General features: G+C 38.6%; 1 protein-coding gene across 1 annotated transcript in view; it reads right to left on the bottom strand.

Moving 5' to 3' along the window:
• FHIT (fragile histidine triad diadenosine triphosphatase) overlaps nucleotides 1-12034 on the bottom strand; it is an 851975-nt gene that overhangs the window by 715078 nt on the left and 124863 nt on the right. The gene's annotated exons all lie outside the window — the stretch shown is intronic.

Here is a 12034-nt window from a genome sequence, read left to right as displayed (position 1 = left end):
AGTCTCCAAGAAAATCACTATGCTATCGTCACTCTGAAAGAATGGGCGAATTAAATACTCAGCAAGAACCAAAGGTCCCCATGATGATGTCTTTGCCTTTCGGATATACTTTCTTCTGTCCTCTTCCTCCATCCTGGGGGGTGAGGGTTGGGGGTGGTGCAAAGGGGATAATTCTAGGTGTATATCAATCTGAAAATACTCACATGCCATCCTGGTTTTCCAACAGGACCTCTGGAGTAATACCGTCGCATTTCTCTGCGTCCTGAAAATGCTGCCGAATGTACATTACCTTGTCTCCATTTCAGGTTTTAATAATAAATTCAAACTGTCTTTTCAAGCCATTTTCTTGAATGCCTTGACAGACTTTTATCTAAAGTACTAGATAAATGCTTGCTTCATCCCAAAGAGATAGCAGAAAGAGTAATTTCTCTTCAATTTACTCCTGCATTTTGCCTGTTAATTATTTTGAAACATTTTTGCAGTAGATTGTTCCATCCCATTAAAATAAAAAATCTCTCCTAAATTTCCAGACCACTCCCTCCCACCCCCCAGTCATAGTTTTTACACTCAGTGGTTGTCAGTTTTGAAGTAACATTTTACTAACTACAACATTCTTAGTTAAACCAAAGCAAAGAGATATCATGTGCTACAATGTTTTTCTCATCTGTAACACAGATCAGGGGTTTACTTTTTCCCTTTATTTTACATTGCTTCCCAACAAATACACCTGGGGTAAAAATAGTAGCCCTTGCAACGAAAAGGGTAACATACACTCAGTGCGTGACTGAACTGTACTGGCCAGACAGGATCAATGGCACAGAAGGAAAGCAGTGATGCATCACAGGACCACCCCGATCCATCAGTCTGCGGCAAGGATGACGGTGTATGCCAGTGGCAAGCCATCAGCATGCACGTCTTCCTCTGTGACTACTGCCGAAACATCAGCCATCCAGGGCCTCCCGGTCTTTGGCCAAACCCTGGGAGTAACTGCAAACCATAAACTCTCCGTCCTTTAAAAACATTCTCAGGGATAAAGTATGCAAATACAGCCATCAACACTTCCAGAGACTCTAACTTATAAATGACGGAATGTTATTGGAGTTGATTTTTAAATGAAAAATTCAGATGTGATGGCAAGGCAGTTTTTCACAGTCCTCCATGGGATCCGGGAGTTGATACAATATTGAGGAATTATATACTTCATGATGTAATAAAAAAAAACATGAATTTTTTTTTTACCACCAACTAGGTTTATGAAGAATGGTGCACATGCCTGCTAAAGTATCAAAGTAAACATTTCATTTCCTTAGGTGAGGTAGCAAGGCGAATGCTTCATGGGCGGGCACAAGAAAGCCCAGGACTCCTTTTGGTTCCTTTACACAGACAGACAAATGCCAGAATGAGGTACTTCTATTCAAAAATCTAATCAGCATGTCTGTGTTGTGTATCTACTCTATGTCAGGCACTGTCCAAGGTTCTGGGAACCCAGAATTGAACAAAAAAGAATAATTCTGCCCTCATGGAGTCCATTCTAATCCATCCATTTTTCTCGTCTTTACAGATCTGAGCCGAAAGATGCATATTTTCATTTCTGAAGTATTTTATGTTAAAATTAACATAGTTCCAATTTTACTTATTTTCCTGGAGGGTATGGATTTTAAAAAGCCAGTCATCTCCAGAGGATATTATCCTGATGTCTAGGAAAAGGATTTTTAATCTGAGATTCTTTGAACTCCTCATCTGTGCCACAGAATGCAAGGCTGTGAAACCACACAGGCTACAAAAAAAGTAAAAACTGTTTTCTGAGTAGAAAAAGTAGAACATCTAATGTGTACCTCCCATTTTATACTTTCCTACATACATATATATATTTCATGACATCCATCTTTGGCTCAAATTCACAAATGAGATCCATTAATATCCCAAGTTCAGTAGAGCTTCCTTGAGAATTTTCAAAGTGGCAAACAAATTGAGGAGAACATCTACCTTAAAAACCCATCACTGATGCTCTTGATCCATAGTTGGCATCAATAAATCTCCAATAGACATGTGGGCAAGACTGTTGGAGCCAGGCAAGGATTTTTCTTAATATGGACACTGATGTCATTTAGGCAGAGAGAAGCCAGGCAGACTTGCAATAAGAGGGAAGTGATTATATAATACATCCAAACCATAAATAAACACTCCATTAAGTTATAAAATTGTTTGTCCTTAGGAAGGCTTCCTGTGAGCCACTTAACTTAGAAAAAAGGAAATAAATAAAAGGACAGCTCTATTAATCATTCATTTGGCCAAAACCTACTGAATCCTTGCTCTATATCCAGCACAACGCATCATCATCATTGTCATGACCATCATCACTGTGTTGAATTTACCGTGTACCAAACACGGAGCTGGTTGATGGCATGTCTCATCTTGTTTAATCAGTGAGCAACCCATTAGAAGTTGTGTATAACTGTTATCCTCATTTTAGATGGGCAGATGAAATAAATGATATCAAAAAGGTCATGGTATCCACTTGTGGTCCCACAGCAAATTAAATAAGCAGGCACCAAATGGGCATTTACCAGTCTCCTAAGACTATGGTCTTTAGCACCCCTTGCTCCAGCTTTGAGATGTAACTGACATATAACATTGAGTGAGTTTAATGTGTATCATGTGCTAATTTGATACACATACATACTGCAAACTACTACCACCATAGCTTTAACTATCACCTTTATCACTTCACATAATAAATAACCATTTCTTTTTTGTGATGAGAACATTTAAGATATACTCTTAGCAACTTTCAAATATATAATGAAGTATTACTGACTATAAGCACCACAATGTACATTAGATTCCAACTTATTTCTCATGTAACTGGACGTGTGTATTTTTGGACCAACATCTCCCATTCCCCCCAAACTCATCTCAGTTTCTAAAAATTTAGCTTTGTTAGGTTCCAAATGTAACTAATACATGGTATTTGTTTTTCTGAGTTATTTCACTGAGCATAATGCCCTCAAGGTTCATCCATGTTGCCTCAAATAACAAGAATCCCTTCTTTCTCATGGCTGAATAATATTTCACTGTATACATACACATACATACACCCCACATCATCTTTATTCACTCATCCAATGACCAATATTTAACTTGGTTAATGTGAATAATGTTGTAATGAACATGGGTATATAAATATTTCTTTGAGATCCTACTTTCATTTCCTTTGGATAGTTTCCGGAAGTGGGATTCTATGGCTCTTTTTAAAAGTTTTTTGAGGAACTTGCATAGTATTTTTCATAGTGGCTGACAAATTAATATTCCCACTAGCAGGTGCACAAGGGTCTTCTTTTCTCCACATCCTCACCAACACTTGTTGTCTCTTGTCTTTATGATTTTAGCTATTCTGACAGGTGTGAAGTGATAGCTCAATGCAGTTTTGATTTGCATGTCCCTAATAATTAGTGATGTCAAGCACCTTTTCATGTATCTATTGACCACGTATATCTTCTTCAGAAAAATGTCTATTCAGTTCCTTTGCTCATTTTTAATCAGGTCTTTTTTTTCTATTGAGTTGTAGGAGTTCTATATATATTTTCAAAATTAACCTCTTATCAGATATATAATTGCAAATATTTTCTCTCATTCTGTAGGTTGCCTTTTCTTTTTGTTGATTTCCTTTACCATACAAAAAAGCTTTTGAGTCTGATGTAGTCCCGTTTCTTGATTTTTTTCTTTTGTTGTTTGTACTTTTGGTGTCAAATCCAAAAACACATTTCCAAGACCAGTATCTAAGGGTTTACCCCTTATGTTTTCTTCTAAGAGTATTACCGTTTCAGATCTTATGTTCAAGTCTTTGATCCATTTTGAATTGATTTTTATGTATCATATAAAATGTGATTAAGCCCACATTCTTAACTACTCCATTATTCCCAAATCAGTTGCTGAATTGTGGATTCATTTGCATCATTGGTTTTGTATCTGAGTTGGAAAGGACCTTAAACATTATCCAATGAATGTTATAACTTCAGAAGTTAGCCCATGTCTCATGATCATCTAACTTGTTAGAGGCAGAGATGAAACTAGAATTTGGGTTCTAATACAAGCTTGATTCTACTATTCCATATGTAATTGTGAATAAACCATAATAATAAGGATAATAGCAGCTTGTGGAATCTATTATCTTTCAAAACTTTAAGCACTCATTTAATCTTCACAACATAGGAAATGGATCTCACCATCCCCATGTCACAGGTGAACAACTATGACACAAGACGATGTCTTTTCCAAGGGTATATAAGTACTTAGTGGTGGAGCCAAGATATGAATGCATATCTTCACAGTTCTCAAGGCCGGCTTTAACTACTGTACTATTTTGCTCTTGATAACAAAAATCAAATTTTCTCAATGTATCAAAATTTAAAAAGAAAAAAAAAACCCTTCAGTTTCTATATGATGCTTCTTTGACCACCCCAATCCAGATTTATAGCCTTTTCTCAACCATGCTTTGAGATTTTGACTCCTATTTGCTTGATTCTGTGAACACACACACCATCTCCCAACATATCGTTGCTTCTGAGATCAGAGATTGTGTCTTTAATCCTACCTGTTCCTCTCCCAGTACCTCATTCTCACAGTGCACTGACTATAGTAGACGGTCGGCAAAAACTCTCTGAAGTGGACATTAAAAAATTGCAGGTAGCTGACTAAGATAGTTTAAATTCACGTTACTCAACTTGACAGAGGGTTGCTCATGCAAAACGATCCATATCCAAATTCAGGGAAAGTGTACATCGAAATATATTTTATAAATAAGCATTAAACAAATAGCTGCTTGCCTGATTTAATTTAAGGTATTTCCTACCCTATGCACCAAAATCACAACTAGTCACTTGAATTGATAAATACCTACATACTTGAAGTTCAACAATCACTGCCTGGAATAATGTGTCACAGTATTATGGAAGTTATAAAAAATTAAGAAAGACCCATCATACGTACATAGGCTAACTATATATTAACTTAGGAAACTCTACAACTCAAATTTAAAAGAAATTGTGCATGATCATCAACTCCCTTTTACCAAGACAGCAGGAAAATTGAAACATTTTTGCTGATAACCAACTAATCACACAGCTTGATTAACCCAAACTCTCCATTTCCTTTTCAATCAGAATGAGTGATGTCCTCGGTGCCCAGAACGCTGGATGCCTAAACTTCTTCCCACCACACTATACCATCTATTTCCATCAGCTCAGTTGTATGTTTAACCAGGAATCTATATACCCATTCTCAAGCCTATTGTATTTGTGACCGTGTTCACGTGATAGAAGCATAATATAAATTGATGAAATATGAGTGCAGGAGAGAGATCTGTTTCCTTGGGAGGGTAAGTCCAAACTCATGAGAATAAGTGGCTTTATATTAGATAAAAGAAACTTCACAGGGTGGGGAAAAAAACATGGTAAATTTCAAAAGAATCGTGCTTGTAATTGCTTTGCAAGTGTCCATGGTTTTTTCTACTTTGAAGAAACTGTAACCAATGCATTAGGACTATCGTTTATACAGAAAAGTAGAGCTGAAACTTCAAATAGCAAATTCGCATTTAAATAGGGTCTAGCTTGAACAAAGGATTGGCCAACAGGCACACTTCAATGTCCTAAGTTAAAATAAAAATTTTATGTAGCATTTTAATTTTTTTCTATTTTCTAAAATTTATTTTGTATTTTTAAAGCCACTTTTTATTGCTTCAACCAAATGTTTCAGTCAGCTGACCAAATAGAAGTCATAATGGATCTGAGGTAAAAGGGCTTCTGTAGTACTTTTGCAAGCCTTGGGTAGCTAGAGGGAAGATGGGCTCTGGTCCTGGCCTGGCTTCCAGAATTGTCCTCATTCTGTACATTCTTAGCCTATTTTCACCTGTGCTCGCTCTGAGAGCCTCCCGGCACCTCCTCATGTCCTCTGATCTAGTCCTTATGTACAAGTTTTCCTCCCTCGAATTCTTCCTGGAAGGCCCCCAAGCATGGTGAATGTCCATGTCCTTCCTGCCTGTACACTTGCTATTCTACCTACACTTCACCCCACCCCTTCTCCACCTGTTTATAAGCATCACCTCCTCCCCTTTTCCTGATGCTTTACTTTTATTCACATCACCTCCTCTGCTCCCCCTTATCACCAACACATGCTGGCCCCATCTGGTGTTTAGCCTGGCTGTGTTCATCCTCGGTTATAAGCACCACAAGGATCAAGATCTACATTGTTTTAACCATGGGATCCCTAGCATCCAACCTCTTGCCTGGCAGAAAATAAGTACTCAAATACATAATTTATGGATACACTCATTAATGAACTAATTTAGGTAACTGTTCCTCCAAAATTCCCAAAGACAGGAATTCTTCCTTCTCTCAAGTGCGCTTTCTATATGGCCCCCCTGCATATGAAGCCACTCTGGGCTATTTCCCTGTGCTAAAAGATTTGAACTAGGGCCTTTTACATCCATTTCTGAACTCTGTTCTTTATGTTTCAGATAGGGGGCTGTAAGGACCAGTGTCAGGTGACGGGTGCTCAGAGGGATCCCACCCCAAGTCTGGGTGATTTCCCTGGGTGCATCTTCTGTTCTTCTTAACCACCAGAACCAACACTGAGCAGCCTGATAAGATGCCAAATGCATTCTCTTCCCTTCAGGTTTCATGTGTCTCCTGACCCATGCATGTCGAGAACTTTCCTTTAAAAATCTATACTCCCGGAGGGTTGAAGGGCATATATTGTCTTTTAGAATGGAAAGAGTATGACAGAGCATCTCTGAAAAAATTGGCTAGTCCAGAGACAGCAGGGTTTGTTCAAAAGTACTCCCCTTCTCCCACTGCTTTGTGAGCAAGAGATTCCCATGCTGATCTTAATTCACTGAAGCCATGTTCATATTTCACACTGCCTGCCATCACATTTAAATCATTTATTCTTCCTTATTACTGGCCAAGCTACTCTCACTCCTGCTTTACATCTACAGATGTACTACCATTCACACTCAGTCACAGTTCTGAAAGTTCCAACTTGACCTTGCCCCTTGAGTCTTTAGAGAAGTAACAGAATTAAGACCATTATTCATTAACCAGTAAAAAAATTTCTTAAATAACCAAATGGTTCCTAAGTTTCTCTAAGTGGTCCAGGAACAACTCACTCACTGTCCTGGGTCTGCTTCTCCTCCCATTTAAATTCCAGACTAGCAATTCATATCCACCCAGCCAAAAGCTCCCAAGACTGGATTTTCTATCAATCAGGGAGAAATTGGGCCTGTTTCATTTCTTTTTTTTTTGAAGAATTTTTTAAAGATTTTATTTATTAGAGAGAGAAGCACAAGTAGGGGATTGGCAGGCAGAGGAAGAAGCAGTCTCCCCACTGAGCAAGGAGCCTGATGTAGGACATGATCCCAGGACCCTGGGACCATGACCTGAACCAAAGGCAGACATTTAACTGACTAAGCCACCCTGCTGTCCAATGGGCTTGCTTCATTTCTGTCACTTCATTCCAAATGTCCTGCTGCCTGTCTCTACTTGGAAGAGGATATATAAATGCCACCTTTTATACAAGCACCATTCTAATTTTTATAAGAAATTTTAGACATAGGGGTGCCTGGGTGGCTCAGTGGGTTAAAGCCTCTGTCTTTGGCTCAGGTTATGATCCCAGAGTCCTGGGATTGAGCCCTGCATCGGGCTCTCTGCTCTGCAGGGAGCCTGCTTCCTCTTCTCTCTCTGCCTGCCTCTCTGCCTACTTGTGAGCTCTGTCTGTCAAATAAATAAATAAAATCTTAAAAAAAAAAAGAAATTTAGATATATCAAATTCAGCATATACCAATAACACAATATCCTAAATAATAAGAGACCATATATTGAGTACCTACTGTGTACCAAGTCCTGTACCCAGAACTTTACCTGCATTATCATTTCATTCTCTTAGCAGTCCTATAACAAATGTGCTATTGTTATCCCGTCACAAGGAAGCTAAGCATAAAAAAGTTGCCCGTAGTCATAGAAATGTAAATTCATTTATGTCAAATTCCTAGTCCAAACTTTATAGTTCAAGGATCTCCAAATGCAAAGAACAAATAAACAAAATTTATACAGATCTATAGTTCTTCTCTGGATATTCTTAAAAAAAAAAAAAACAATATTCAATGAGGCAACAAATCTCTAGAATTTCTCATTTCAGGATATTTTCACTAAAGCTAAATCTGTCACACAAACACTATCTGGCAACTCTTTCTAGTTGGTCAGCTTGGAACTGAGCTAAGTACAAATAATGTAGGACAATACTATACATTATATTTAGCACTTAAGGTACTTTGGTGGTTCCACTAGGATACTATTCTGTTACTTTAATTGCAACCTAGCGAGAGCAACACTTCATGAACCTCTTAAACATGATACCTAATTCCAAGAGGTCATCCTTTCTTGAAAAGGGGCAAGTTCATGTCTTTGGGTTTTTTTATGGTTTTGTTCTCGAAATTCTTTCAAAGCCCAATAAGGTAAAACCAGATGGAATCACTGTCTTTGCTTGATAGAGCAGGAAGAAGAACAAAGAGGGGGGGTTGAGCTTACACATAAAGAACCTGAGTATTTCACTAATGTTTGATGAATCACGAATGAGCTTTAGCTTTTCCCTCTTTGGATTCCTTCTTGATTGTGCTACCAGTAAGTCTGACCAAACCACTTGCCTGCTAATGAAGTGTCAACAGAGGACAGATATTCATGAAACTGTACTAAAATGTACTGAAACAGAGGACAGATATTCATAAAACTGTACTAAAATTCATGAAACTATACTAAAAATGACCAGCAATCCTTACACAATAGAAATAGATACTCTTCTTGAAGGTACTTTCTTGGGAGCAAGAGGAACCTCCACTCCACCAAATCATTTAAAGAGCAGGCTGAAGATAACAATATCTTTAAAACAATTTATCATCTCAAACTTCTCCTTGAAAAACTTTTTTTGTTTTTTTGTTTTTGTTTTTAACCTTATAGAATAGCCACGGTGGCGGGGGAGGCGGGGGAATCACTTAACCTATGGGGATCACAACACAGATGCTTTTTTAAATATAGCAGCATACTAACTGGTTAACATAAGCAAACCATTTTCAAATGGATACTGGAAGTCTTAGACCAATAATTTCTTTAACACTTCATATTTGAAATATATAGAGAGAAATACAGATCTATATATAATAGTATTAAAGAGATAATAATTTTATGATGTGCACAGAGATGCCTTTAAAAGTTCAACTTTCTGTTCCATGTATCTTCTTTCTGAAAGTTGATTCTTTTTTCCAAGTACCATTATTCTGGTCTATCATTTTAGGTTATTTTTCCTTCCAGTCCCTCTTAAAGGGACATGATTTGCTCTTTGTTCAAAGAGAAGAGATTTCTTCTCAAAGTTTGATTGCTTTATCATCTAGCTGAGGATCTCAATTCATCTTCCCATTAAGAAAGACCTTCTATACAGTATCAAGAGAACTTCTGCTGGTGAGAGGAGGAAAGGTCTATAGAAAAGGGAAGATCTTACCCAACTGTCTTTAAAAAAAAAATCCTTCTAACATGAAAGGTAGATCATGATTTTCTGGCCAAGGAAAAACTGCCCAAAGACCCTAACTATATTATATTTGAAGATGAATAAATGAACAGTGCAATGTTTTCTTGACGTGGCCCCAAGGTCCTCACCACAGGCTGGTGACTCTATATGAATTACTATCCATACACTACAGCAGTGGTTCTCAAATACTAATGTACTTAAGTGTACCTTTGACAACTTGTTCTAACATAATTTCCTGAGCCCCACCTCCAGAGGTTCTGATTCTCTGGGTCTGGATGGGGCCCATGAGTTTGCATTCCTAATAAGCCCACAGGGGATACCAAATGCTAGTCTGAGGACTAGTTTGAATATCACTCCAGGCCACTGTGATACCAAAGCATTGAGGTAAATTTTATCACTCATTCTGCATCTAAAATTCTGTTCTTAGATTATTTCAGTCTGCAGTCTTATAAGAAGCATTTGGTCTTCAAAGAAACCATACTGCTAAAATGGGAGGCTATCCTCTTCAGGAAGGAAGGAAGGAAAGAGAGGGAGGAGAGGGAAGAGAGGGTGGAGAGAGAGGAGAGAGAGGAGAGGGAGAGAGAGAAAGGGAGCAGAGGAAGGAGAGGGAGAGAGAAAGGAAAGACAGGAAAGGAAACAAAAGGAAAGGGAAGGGAAGGAAGAGAGGGAGGGAGAGAGGAAGAGAGCGAGGGAGAGAGAAAGAAGGAGGGAGGGAGGAGGAGAGGGAAAGAGACAAAGAGAAAGAAAAAGAAAGAAAAACTTAAAGCAATGGGTCTTCACTTGGAACAGAGAGCAAGCTGACTCTGGTTTACAAAGGCCTATCTCATTCCTGATCTTTGTCATTTGAGAGAGATGTGAGCAGTCGATGTCAAAAATGCACACTGCACATTCCTAAGAAGCCACTCACTGGGCCAACTGTAATTTTATTTAAGCCTGCCTGAACTTGTTTTTCATATTTCTCCCCTGTAGGCACTCAATGAGGGTTTTGTTGTTTTTTGTTTTTATTTATTTATTTTTTTGTCGGGGGGCAAGAAAGATATCAAAGACAAAGACACAGAGTTGACATCACCAAAAACTAGCAAACTTCAAAGCAAAAAGTAAATAAAAATCAAGCATTTCTGTTTATATCAAGATTCACCCCACAATCCCTCTACTCATCCTCCTATACAAAAGAGAAAACTTAACACTATAATAGCCACTCTTCAAAAATAATTAAATGAATGGGGCACCTGGGTGGCTCAGTGGGTTAAGGCCTCTGCCTTCAACTCGGGTCATGATCCCGGGGTCCTGGGATCGAGCCCCACATCGGGCTCTCTGCTAGGCGGGGAGCCTGTTTCCTCCTCTCTCTGCCTGCCTCTCTGCCTCCTTGTGATCTCTGTCTGTCGAATAGATAAATAAAATCTTAAAAAAATAATAATAATAATTAAATGAATATCATCCAAAAGTCAGATTACTGGCAACATGCCTAAACTCTTTGTGTGCAAATCCATACAGTGGTGGCTGGAACACCAAACATCCAAGAAAAAACAGACATACTCCTTACTATAAAGCAGAGTTGCAAATCCAAATGTGTACAGCCTAAGAAAGGTAATTTAAGGGATGAAACCAGGAGTAAAAGAAGAGAGAGCACCAGGGACCATGGAGAACCTGAGTGTCATGGCCTTATCAGCTGCTCCTAATTAGCTAAAGTGCAACTATGATAACATCAGAAATTCATTTTCTTTTATTTCTTCCAGTCCTATTTCTTGGATTTTAAGTTGAGTTACAGATACTATGTTTGAAAAGTCACAGGGAAACTGGATGAAGATTAACTTCCTCCAGAGAAGGTTCATCCTAGACTCTAGTAGGCAGTCTGGGATGGGTCGGGTCGCCTTTATCCAACTCGGGATTGAGTTGACTCAAAGTTGACTGACATTTTGAAAGATTTGGTCTGCCTCTTCTGCTCACATTTTTGGATGTAGTTTGAAAGCCTCTGGTGTTTACCAGGCTCCCTTGTCCTTCATGGATATTGAACTCTCAATAGTTTTACCCTTAGCAATGAGAGACTGTCACAGTGAGCGCTTTGCCTTTTCAGTGATTTGCTTCTTAGCTTCCTAGTCCCACACCCTACATAGCACAGAAATTAGGCAAATGCCTCCAGGGATGAGACTGCCCAAGATCAGGATAATTATCTAGTACCTGCCTTCCTTCTGAGGTCTCATGCCCTCAACTCTCAGCTACTTCCCTATCCCTCAAATTCGATGTTTGTCTCTTCTACCTTATGAGATTGCCAAAAAATCTTCTGCCTTCTCTGCTCCCAGGCACAATCTTTTGTCTGATTTCTCAGCTTTCATCCCCCACTAAAAATTGCGATCCCTTAAGCAAAAAGCAACTTGTGGAATGCTGCCTTACCACTTTATAGCTCCCTCTGTTCTAGGAATCTTGGTTTCCTCGGCCACTTTTTAATGTCTTCAAATTAGGT

The sequence above is a fragment of the Lutra lutra genome, chromosome 1, assembly GCF_902655055.1.
Source record: "Lutra lutra chromosome 1, mLutLut1.2, whole genome shotgun sequence".
Taxonomy (NCBI): Eukaryota; Metazoa; Chordata; class Mammalia; order Carnivora; family Mustelidae; genus Lutra; species Lutra lutra.
This window is presented reverse-complemented; position numbering and strand designations above follow the sequence as displayed.